Consider the following 9,577-nt stretch of genomic DNA (forward strand, 5'->3'; position numbering starts at 1 on the left):
GCTTGCTCGAATATCTATTCGAGTTGCCCTTCTTCCATCTCATCAACGCCCCATCACCCTTGGCTTTATTAGAGCCCAGGCAAACACCACGGAAGATTCTACAGGCAGCCAGACGCCTGAAAGACGCGGTCGCTCGACTTCCAGAGGATAAACGTAGAGCCATTGAAAAGGAGGACAAAATCCTCGCTGACAACGTCCGAATCGCTCGCGAGTCACGGCTAAACGCCAAGGAGACAGCCAAGCGTAAGGTCATCATCCACGAGGAGGCCCTCCTGGATCACGACGCCCTAGACTTGGAAAAACGATCCTGGAGCTCGACGCTAAACGGAGACGTACAGCGGACACTCCGCTCATTGTGCAGGTCAACTGCACCCCAACTCAAGGAGGACTAATCCCAGCCAAGAAGCGCGTACTGGTCGAAGGGACATTTACTGGACCACCAGGCCCCCACGCCACCACCATAGGAAAGATCACTGCCAGGCTCCGTGCAGAAAGAGCTCTGGAAGAGCGCATCGCTCGAACTGGAGCCATCCGCACTGGGATCTTAACTCCTCCGGTAACCCCGTTGCCGCCCTTGCCGACCCCGGAAGAGCTACACGTAGCGTCAACCGAGACTCTTCCCACTACACCGACAGCCCCGAGCTCATTGCCGTCTACCCCTAGACGACCGCAAACAGAGGACGAGCTTGTACGGAGCCTTACTAGGGACGGCTGTACTCTCCGCCCGGTCCTAACTCGGATCACTCCGCCGAAAGAGAAACCCACAAAAGGGTCATCACCCGCATTCAACCCACCTTTGATTGCAATTCTACGGGGTGACTCTAAGTCACTGCTGGGAAACCCACAGTCTTGCTGATCGTCACGTTCCCCGGTCCAGTCCAGATACTAACCGGTCTTATTCCTTTCTCCACAGATCTGAACTAGCTACCCTCCGCTTAGACGCATCGTCACTGCATATTCCGCGCTATCTTCCGAGAAGTAGGTGTTTGAATTAGAGCACCCGTCGAACGGCTCATTTGTTGAACCGCCTAGAGAAATCTGGTAGGGAATTATCCCTATTAATTCTACATGGCGATTTGGCCGGTAACAAAAAAAAAACCTTAAGTCGACTGAGGAGAGAAAAAGTGCGGTTTTGTCGGACGAAACGGATCCTTCAAAGAGTAAAAGCCTTTTCTTTGTTGTTGTTAATAATAATGTATTTTCCTATTTGCATTTCAAGTGCCACTCAAACAGCACTGCTCGGCGCTTACGAGTCCGGCGCTCACCCCATAGCTGTTGCTACCCTAAAAGGGGCTAAACAGGAAGGGGATGAGGTTATCAATTTTACCTTTTGGCGAAAAATAAATAAAAAGAAAGTTCAAATTTAGGTGGTATGTGGGATTCGGAAAGAAGGGAGAAATTGCGAAGTGAAATTCGAGAACGGGATCGCGGGTAAGGAGAAAATGAGGATCCACAGAATCGTTGATCATGAGCTAGGTAAATCCGTTAACGGTTTGTACTTGCCATCATTTTATGCCTAAAAATTTTCTTTTTGTCGTAATAGGTATCAGTGCGATAGCGAAGATACTACATGCTATCGACACTATAATCGGCCAGACAATATTGGCGGGCATATCAAAGAGAAACATAAGGAAGAAGCTAGACAGTTCAAGAAGAAAACGAGGTCCCCTCTGGCCGACGTGCCTCGACAAAGAAACAAAAATGGTTATTTAGGCTGATTTAGGCTATTTATTTTGGATTTTGAATTAATGTCTTTTATTTCATTAAATAAAAAACATTTGTGACAGTAACATTGAATTTTTAAATTAGAAACAAAACGATTTCCATTTTGAATAATTTTTAACATGAACGAGCAGTTTCTTCCTGTCAGCCATTATCACCATTGCTGCAAGCCTGCAAGCTGCAAGTGATCCTGTGTTCGGCTTCTCTTCCTTGAAAAGGATGAAAAGAAAAGTTACGTCCCAACCCATCACTCCCCATCAACAATCAACACCAACATCAATATCGCTACAGCTGTTAAACATGGGTTTTAATTCTTGGGATATCGATCTTTTTTCGTTAAGAAAGGTAAAAACTTGAAGACGTGAGTAAAAAAAGGCGGCCTGGAAAACCATCTTGGTCAACACCAACAACAAGGACAAAAAAGTGCGGTAGCTAAGTAGCTAAGCGAGCCCTGGATATGGGAGATTCGAGAGAGTGGCTTGAGGAGAAAGCAAATTTACAGGCGAGAATTGGAAACCGAAAATGCCTCAAAGCAAGAAACCATCATTGTGTTAGATTAAGAACCTCGAGGAACAAAATTTTGACTTACAAGTAAGCTATATTGTTCTATATTTTATTTTTCTTACTAATTAAATTTTTTAAAGACTCAAATAAGGGAAAGAAATAACGCTGTTCTTAAATTGAGAAAATTAGTTGTAGGTTGTAAATACACAGGTACACATTAAGAAAAATGAGGGGGATCTACATGAAGATTGTTGATAGAATGAGTGATTCTAGTATTTTAAAATCATTGTGCTTAAATTAGTTCTATGTCTGAAAGGAAATATTCGAGTTTGTTGCAGAATTTGACCCATGATTTCTTGGGACCAAATATCTGGGGGAAAAATTGCTAATATAATCGTCCTACATGATAAGAAAACTTGGCTATTGAAGAACCTATTCTTATGCGTTCTAAAAAAAATTGTCGTGGAATGTCCCCGCGGAATCTCTTTCCTCAAAATCTCCTCTCGGATAGACGACAGAGAGCGAGAGACATCGACCTGTCGATGGGAGAGCGGGAGTGTTCTGCCCTGTTTCTAGAAGAAATTGTGGGGTGAGAGATGGCAGCTAAGAAATGAGGGGGTGCAACATTGCCACATAAATTTTGGGAGAGAAATGAATATTTATGCGTTTTATCTGGCAACGCAGCGTGGAGAAGCAGGTGCGGGCATGATATATTTTCAAAGATCATGGAGTAAGAGCAAAGGAGTTAAATACAGCCCGAAAAACGCCTAAATAAAACAGACCCCGAAGAGCCCTATAGACACCCAGCCGCCGCCGCATACAAATTGCGTTTGGTTATGTATGCGGCGGCGGCTGGGTGAACTATTGCGGAATTGGCAATATTTAAAGCTGAATAACTTAATAACGATAATACATACTGTAATGGCAAACGTATTTTACAGTCTGAAACTTATCTCAACTATTTTTGTAGAAAAATTGAAAAAATTTAGAAAACATGCATAGCTAGGAACAATGAATTATGGAGGGACTTACCATAAGGTCCCTTGTAAACAGCTTTTCGTCACTTGACGAAATTTTCAGCATAGTCCTTCACGATCCCGACACTAAAACTTGGCAATATGATGAAAAAAAGAATAAGGAACATTTTTTAGCTTTAAAAATAATTTTATTTACTTAAATTTATTAGATTATAAAAATTTTTCCATGGTTTACATTTTCTTTAGCATTTTTTACAGTAAATATTAATATTTTTTCGGAGGGTTTTTGCTACACTTAAACATTAATACAAAGAATAAAGTTCATGAAGAGTTTCGTGATGCAGTTTGTTCCCGGTAACCCCCCCCCCCCCTTTTTGTATATCTTGAGTCTTGACTCCACTAAAATGGGCTCAGAAGAAAAAAATAATCACAGCAGGGGCTACAGTGTCCTTAAATTTAATCAAAATCATATTATTGATTTTTGCTCTCTATAGTCTGACAGTGATGTGACAGGCAGAAGAGAACAGCTGATCTGCACCCAGTGTCATCTTTCTCCAATTTTTGCTAAGTAAACTGCTGCGTAGCACACAACAGCGATTGAATACTAAAAAATACTAAAAAGGCCAGAAATATTTAAAACAGGTTTCATTTCTATTCAATTCTTTAAGTATATACAATAAACCTTGCTTCAATCGCTGCTGTGTACGGAACGAATAATGAATAATTACCTCGTACGATTGTTCATTTTGTATTTGAGCATCGGTAAAAGTACCAACATCAACAACTGGTTGAAGATTACTCGTTCCTGCTTCGTTCTCTGTAGCTGAGGTGCGCTAAATTTATCTACAACTAAATAATTTATTGATACGTCTTGAATTTCCGCAATCTCTCTTCAGTTTCCCGAATGGATAAAGGCTATTAAACAGCGGCGAAGGATTCACCTGAAAGTAGAATGGAGACTTATTTAAAAGTAACAAATTCCCATGTAAGATTGCAGCGACAGCTGGGTATTACCTCAAATCAATCAATGTTCAGATTATCTTAAATTAGAAATCGTTACGGTGGTAACCGCAACCTCTGAAGTGGCAGCAAAGAATTGGATCTGATGAGGGCTTCAAAATCCGGAGTACAACCTAAAAGTGAAGTGAGACAATGGAGACACCAATGTCAAACAGGCAGAGAGTAACAAGCAAGCTGCTGCAATGAACAGTAGAACTTACAACAGCAACAACAGAACAGTATTCTATACCTCGGGGTGGAACAGAATAGGACTCGACTGTCGCCAACGATTCGCTGCCGTTGCGGCGGACTCGGTCGTCACATCTGAGAGAGTGGGTCCATAAGTAAAATCTTCAACGTCAATTGAATGATAAAATGAAAGTAGAGAGAAATTTTACCAATGCCTGTATGGGAACTGTCTTCATCCTCCAAAAAGAAAAAAACGAGCGATAAAATGGCGGAATTCCAATGTTTAGACTAGTATCCATTCGCCTGGGCGGTTGAAAAAAATCCAGGTTGCCATTCGAGGATAATCTGTTACGGATAAAAAAGCAGTGAAACTATTTAACTTGTTTGGTAGTAAAAGAAAGTCAGAGAAACTAATCTTGGTCGTCGCAAATTGCCTGTTCCACCCTGATGATTCAAACACAAAATGCAGCGATATAGAGTCAGCACAACAGCGGGAATTGCACGACTGCATTTCCAACATCCCACTCATCACTCAGGCTCGCTTTATGGTGCCATAATAACAAGTGAAATAAATTGACTTGAAACCAGAATGAAACTACTACCTGGAGGTCTGTGGTTGAACTGATCAGACTGGGCGCAGGTGAGATCCAATTTATTAAATTTGCTACCCAACGTTTTCAACTTGGTCTCAAAATGGCGAGCTTGTAATTCCAGACCTAAACTTTCGGTGAAGTGTTCGTAGAGTGGAGTCACGTCCAGCAAGTCGGAATTCAACTGGCTTATCGCATCCGCACCGCGACTGCGCAATTCGGAAACGGCCTCCAGGACTAGAGATTAATTATTTGCAACGTCCATTTTCTCTTGCATCTGATAGAGAAACAGCTCTTGGAAGGAAGGCGTTGCCTAATGAACTCGTCTCGGCAGCTTAAGCCCGGACAACGGCTCGTGAAAGGTACTCGATCCTCAAGGGAAAACTAATGGCCGTGCTTTGGGCGGCTGCGACTAACTGCCCACTCTTCTCGTAAACCTTTCACAGAAGATCCCATTTGGCCACCAAGTAGTGTTGACTTTCCTGGAAGAGAATTTAAAACTTTTAACGAATGAACGTCGTTGTTAATTGATTAACACTCACTCACTTCGCCCCGTTCCGTCGTCCGTCCTTAAACAATTTACTACATGCTACAGCAGGAGGCGGTCATTTTGTTCCATTATCCAAGTGGTGGGGAGTTCATTCGAAAGGTTTTCCATGTTTCACCAGACAAGTTTCTTACTGTGGAAACTGATGCAGTTGGTTGGCGGTTGGCAGTGACAAACAACAAACTGTAGAGACTGTGATGAGGGCTTGAGCTCAATATTGTACAAAAATAAAAAAAAAACTGGACACAACTGAAATGAAAAGTAAAATATAATTAAGCAATGTAATAATTTTGTTGCAAGTGGACCATCATCTTTGATGTCAGGTGTTTATACCTACAGTTTAGCACTTGTGAATTGTAGCAAAGTTGGCAGCATAGGGCATAGGCAATGGGAAATATCCTGAGGGGGAGAAAAATCATTAGAAAGATAGTAAGTAAGGTAGTAAGTAAATTTTGATTGATTAAAGAATGAAGCACAATGAATTACGACATTAAAAGGGAAACATGGGCCATGTATGTTTCCCAGTAAAAAATACTTGACAGTAGTGTCAGTAGAGTCTTTATGGTTGCATAATTTTAAGTTTGGATCACACTACCTGAGAAGGCAAATGTGGAACACTTGATCACAGATTCACAGTTGATTGACTAGCAGCAAAGAGAGTAATGTTGCTCAACAAAATTGGAAAGCTGAAAGTGGAAATCGTCTATCTTATATTCCCTGTTGTTCCAAGTGTGATCCCCAAACTTTTTCTCCATCTAGTCTATGGTGCATCAAAATGGAATAATCAAAGACAATCAGTTAAGTAATTGTGAAAAAATGTAGTTTCAGTAATGGCTACGAGAAAAGAGGGTTTATTTTATCTCACTTATTGTAAAAGAATGTTGAACTGCTTGAACCAGGTCCCGAAATTCAAGCAACAATTGATTTTGTATCACAGTGCACCTCACCTGTACTGTCATCCTCCCACAAAAATTGTAAGTACAATATATCGTCCTTTGTTTTCCTCCTCTTCCTTCTATCTGTAATTTCTCTTTTTCGGATTTTTTACAAACATAAAAACCGATCGAAATCGGAAATAATTCGGACTGGCTATAATTACGAAATCATGTGAAATAACACTAGATGCATAAGCGCCGCGTACCAACATTTACAAGTGAATACCAAAATGCGGATATCAGTGAACCATATACTTGAAAAACGCCTCTTCTTTGCTCACTGTTGGTTGATTTTTGCCTAAGTACGGTAGTTTTTCAACTTGACGACAATTATTTCTATTTTAAAATTTTCTCGTGCCTTGAAAATTACTACATTCTTAATCGTGCAATTAGATGACGAAACCAAAGAAAAAGAAGTAATTCCAATTTCCTGGTATCATGAAGGTCTGTGTGTATTGCCTTAAAAAAATCAGCAGTGGGAGGCTGAAAATTGTACCATTCTTAACATGTCCTGAAAACGCCATGATTGCAAAATTCTCTCAACTCATGGTAATGTAAATGAATTTAGATTTTCCTTGAATTACGTCAAATTATTAATTTACATTTATTATTAGATTCTTATAAAAAAGTTGTAGAACGGAAACACGAGTAGAACACATCCGACTGCTACGGAATTGTTGCGTAAGTCTAGCAAAAATCTTAGATCCGAAGGTTCCAAAAAGCTTCATTTTTTCCAACATTCTTTTGATGAAGAACAAGTGGACAAGGACGTCACCAGAAACATTTCTTTCAAAGAACAGCATGCTTCGAACCCTAAAAAAATTTTGTCGCCAAATCATACACAGTAGCGATTCAGAAGAAAATAGCGTTCAAGAAGACGAAGATGTTGCTGAAGTTAATTAATAAGTTAATTAAAGCTAATTTGTTTTGCTTTTTGTAATGTTCGCTGTTCCTACCGAAAGATCAGCCAGTGAAACCAGACTGAATTCTAATCAGAATAATGACGATAACGAGGTTGGAAGAAGTGCGTTGCCGTCTACTTCCAAAAGAGATTTCCCACAGCAAACTTGCAAAAACATCAAATGGTATTAAATAAAGTGTAAGGATTCTGAGATGCGCATTTCTATTTTTTGATCTGGGTCAAAGTTGATCCCAGTGCCTTTCTCTTTTGTGACCTGTTGTGACCTACCAATTTCCCTTTCTCTTGACCTATTATTTGTCACTTTCCCTTTACTTGTTTTCGGTATAAAACCCAACGCAGAGTCTCATTCTTTAGCTCAGTCTTTCTGGCTCATTCTGTAGTTCAAGTTGACTCTGGTTATGTAGACGAGATGAGGCCCCAGTCAGTATACTCTGGGCTGCTATTCCTAGTCTATGTAGCTATTGGAAACTTACTATGTTCTTTATCTTTTTCTTCATTAAAAATGTATTGATTATTATTTGTATGTCGGCTTGAAGAGTCTAAGTACCATGTTGGCTGATCAACTTTCATGTAAGAACAATCCAAACTAATTACTTTCAACAAAGGATCTTTTAGTTGACGATTGAGTGGAAAAAGCCACACGGCCTATCCGCTTGATTCGTTAAAAAAGTAATGCAATTGACAACATTTTTTATTAAGTCAATATAATTTTGCATTTTGCAGTTTTGAGTGTTCGACGCACACCTTTCGAGAAACATGTCATCAAAATGCAAAAAGCCTGTAAGAACAAATAGTTTAAAAGATATATTCCTTTTTTTCAATTGTTTTCTTTTCTAGATCAAAATCGGTACTTGCGCGTGATGGAAAGAGAACTAGCAGAAGTAAAAGCCGACGTTAAAGATTTGCGACGGCTTTTGTTGAGTCGAAAATTTGTGTGGACCCACCGAAGTAAATTGACATCCTGTATTTAACAAACACGTCGGCGACGTTAAAGATTTGCGACGGCTTTTGTTGAGTCGAAAATCTGTGGGTAGTGGACCCACCAAAGTAAATTGACATCCCGTCTTTAACAAACACGTCGCCTTTCCCTTGTTATCCATAGAGGACTTCAAAATTTTGAAGAAGAATTATTAAAAGAAGACGTAAAATTAAATCTGGTAGGTTAATGATTTAATTTTGTCAATGTGTCGTAAAAGGATTGAAAATTTTTTTTGTGTGTTTAAGATCGAGATGTTACGAGGATTTTTTGAAAAAAAACTTGGAAGATACAATACGACGTATTTGGAAAGAAATTATGACCAACGAATTGATGAGGCTTTACACGTTGATGGGAACACCAAAGCCTAACAGTGGAAAACAGAAGGGTTTAGCAGTAATAGGATCACGATTATCATTGGCTGTAATCGAAGCTGTCAAACACGGGGACTTTGAGAAAACACCAATCCCGAAAATCGAAGAAGTCAGTAAGCGATGTGAAATATCGGTGAGCTCGGCGATACTTCGCTGGGATTTCTCCCAGTTTGTTCGGCCGGACCTAGAGCTATCGATCGCTCAATCGGTACTTTCATCGGGAAGGCTGTCGACAGATTGAAACAACCGATTCCGAGAAGTCATTAGATTTTTTTTCTTGAATCTTGAAGGCCCCGTAATGTCTTTATGAGATTATCAGAATAGAAAATAAACTCTTTGATGACATGTATTTTTTTATTTATTGTCTTCAAAAGTCTTCAAAATAGAGCCCTTTAATTTAGTTGTCTAATGTTTTGAGGTAGTCTTTAATTAAACTTTACAACACCCTTTAATATTATTTTTTTTGTCTTTAGCTTAACATTTGGAGTTCATTTAACATTATTATAGACATCTTTAACAGTTCTTAATGACGTCTAAAAGACTATTACGAGGCATTTGGAGGCAATTTCTGTGGTAATCAGTTGTCACACAAACGCCTTTGATAGGTAAAAACGACAACTTTAAGAAGAACTAAAGAAGTCTAGTAAGACATCTGAAAAAAGCTTTGTCCTGGTCATTCAGAACACAATTGAAGAGTCTTACAAATTACCTAAAGACTTCTTCGGGACATCCTCATTAGGGACATCCTTACATCTTCCGGTTGTCTTAAAGACTTCCCCGTGCTATTTGGGTTCGAAGCTGAATTTCAGCGCAATAAAGATAACGTTGACGACGATTCTGAT

The 9,577-nt window shown here is 39.7% G+C and overlaps 2 long non-coding RNA genes across 3 annotated transcripts; one reads left to right on the top strand and one right to left on the bottom strand.

Annotated features, from left to right (window-relative positions):
* Nucleotides 1-1,060: 1,060 nt before the first annotated feature.
* On the top strand, nt 1,061-1,682 carry LOC124326021. Its single transcript, XR_006915505.1, has 3 exons — nt 1,061-1,160; nt 1,220-1,476; nt 1,544-1,682. It is a non-coding gene; the product is annotated as an uncharacterized LOC124326021 (long non-coding RNA).
* Nucleotides 1,683-4,048: 2,366 nt separating this feature from the next.
* Nucleotides 4,049-4,735, bottom strand: LOC124326020. Of its 2 annotated transcripts, none has more exons than XR_006915503.1 (4): nt 4,601-4,735; nt 4,453-4,526; nt 4,218-4,336; nt 4,049-4,144 (listed from the first exon to the last, which is right to left on the bottom strand). It is a non-coding gene; the product is annotated as an uncharacterized LOC124326020 (long non-coding RNA). The 2 variants fall into 2 exon arrangements; XR_006915504.1 differs by having other exon boundaries at nt 4,424-4,526.
* Between the last annotated feature and the right edge of the window lie 4,842 nt (nt 4,736-9,577).

The sequence above is a fragment of the Daphnia pulicaria genome, chromosome 2 (assembly GCF_021234035.1).
Source record: "Daphnia pulicaria isolate SC F1-1A chromosome 2, SC_F0-13Bv2, whole genome shotgun sequence".
NCBI lineage: Eukaryota > Metazoa > Arthropoda > Branchiopoda > Diplostraca > Daphniidae > Daphnia > Daphnia pulicaria.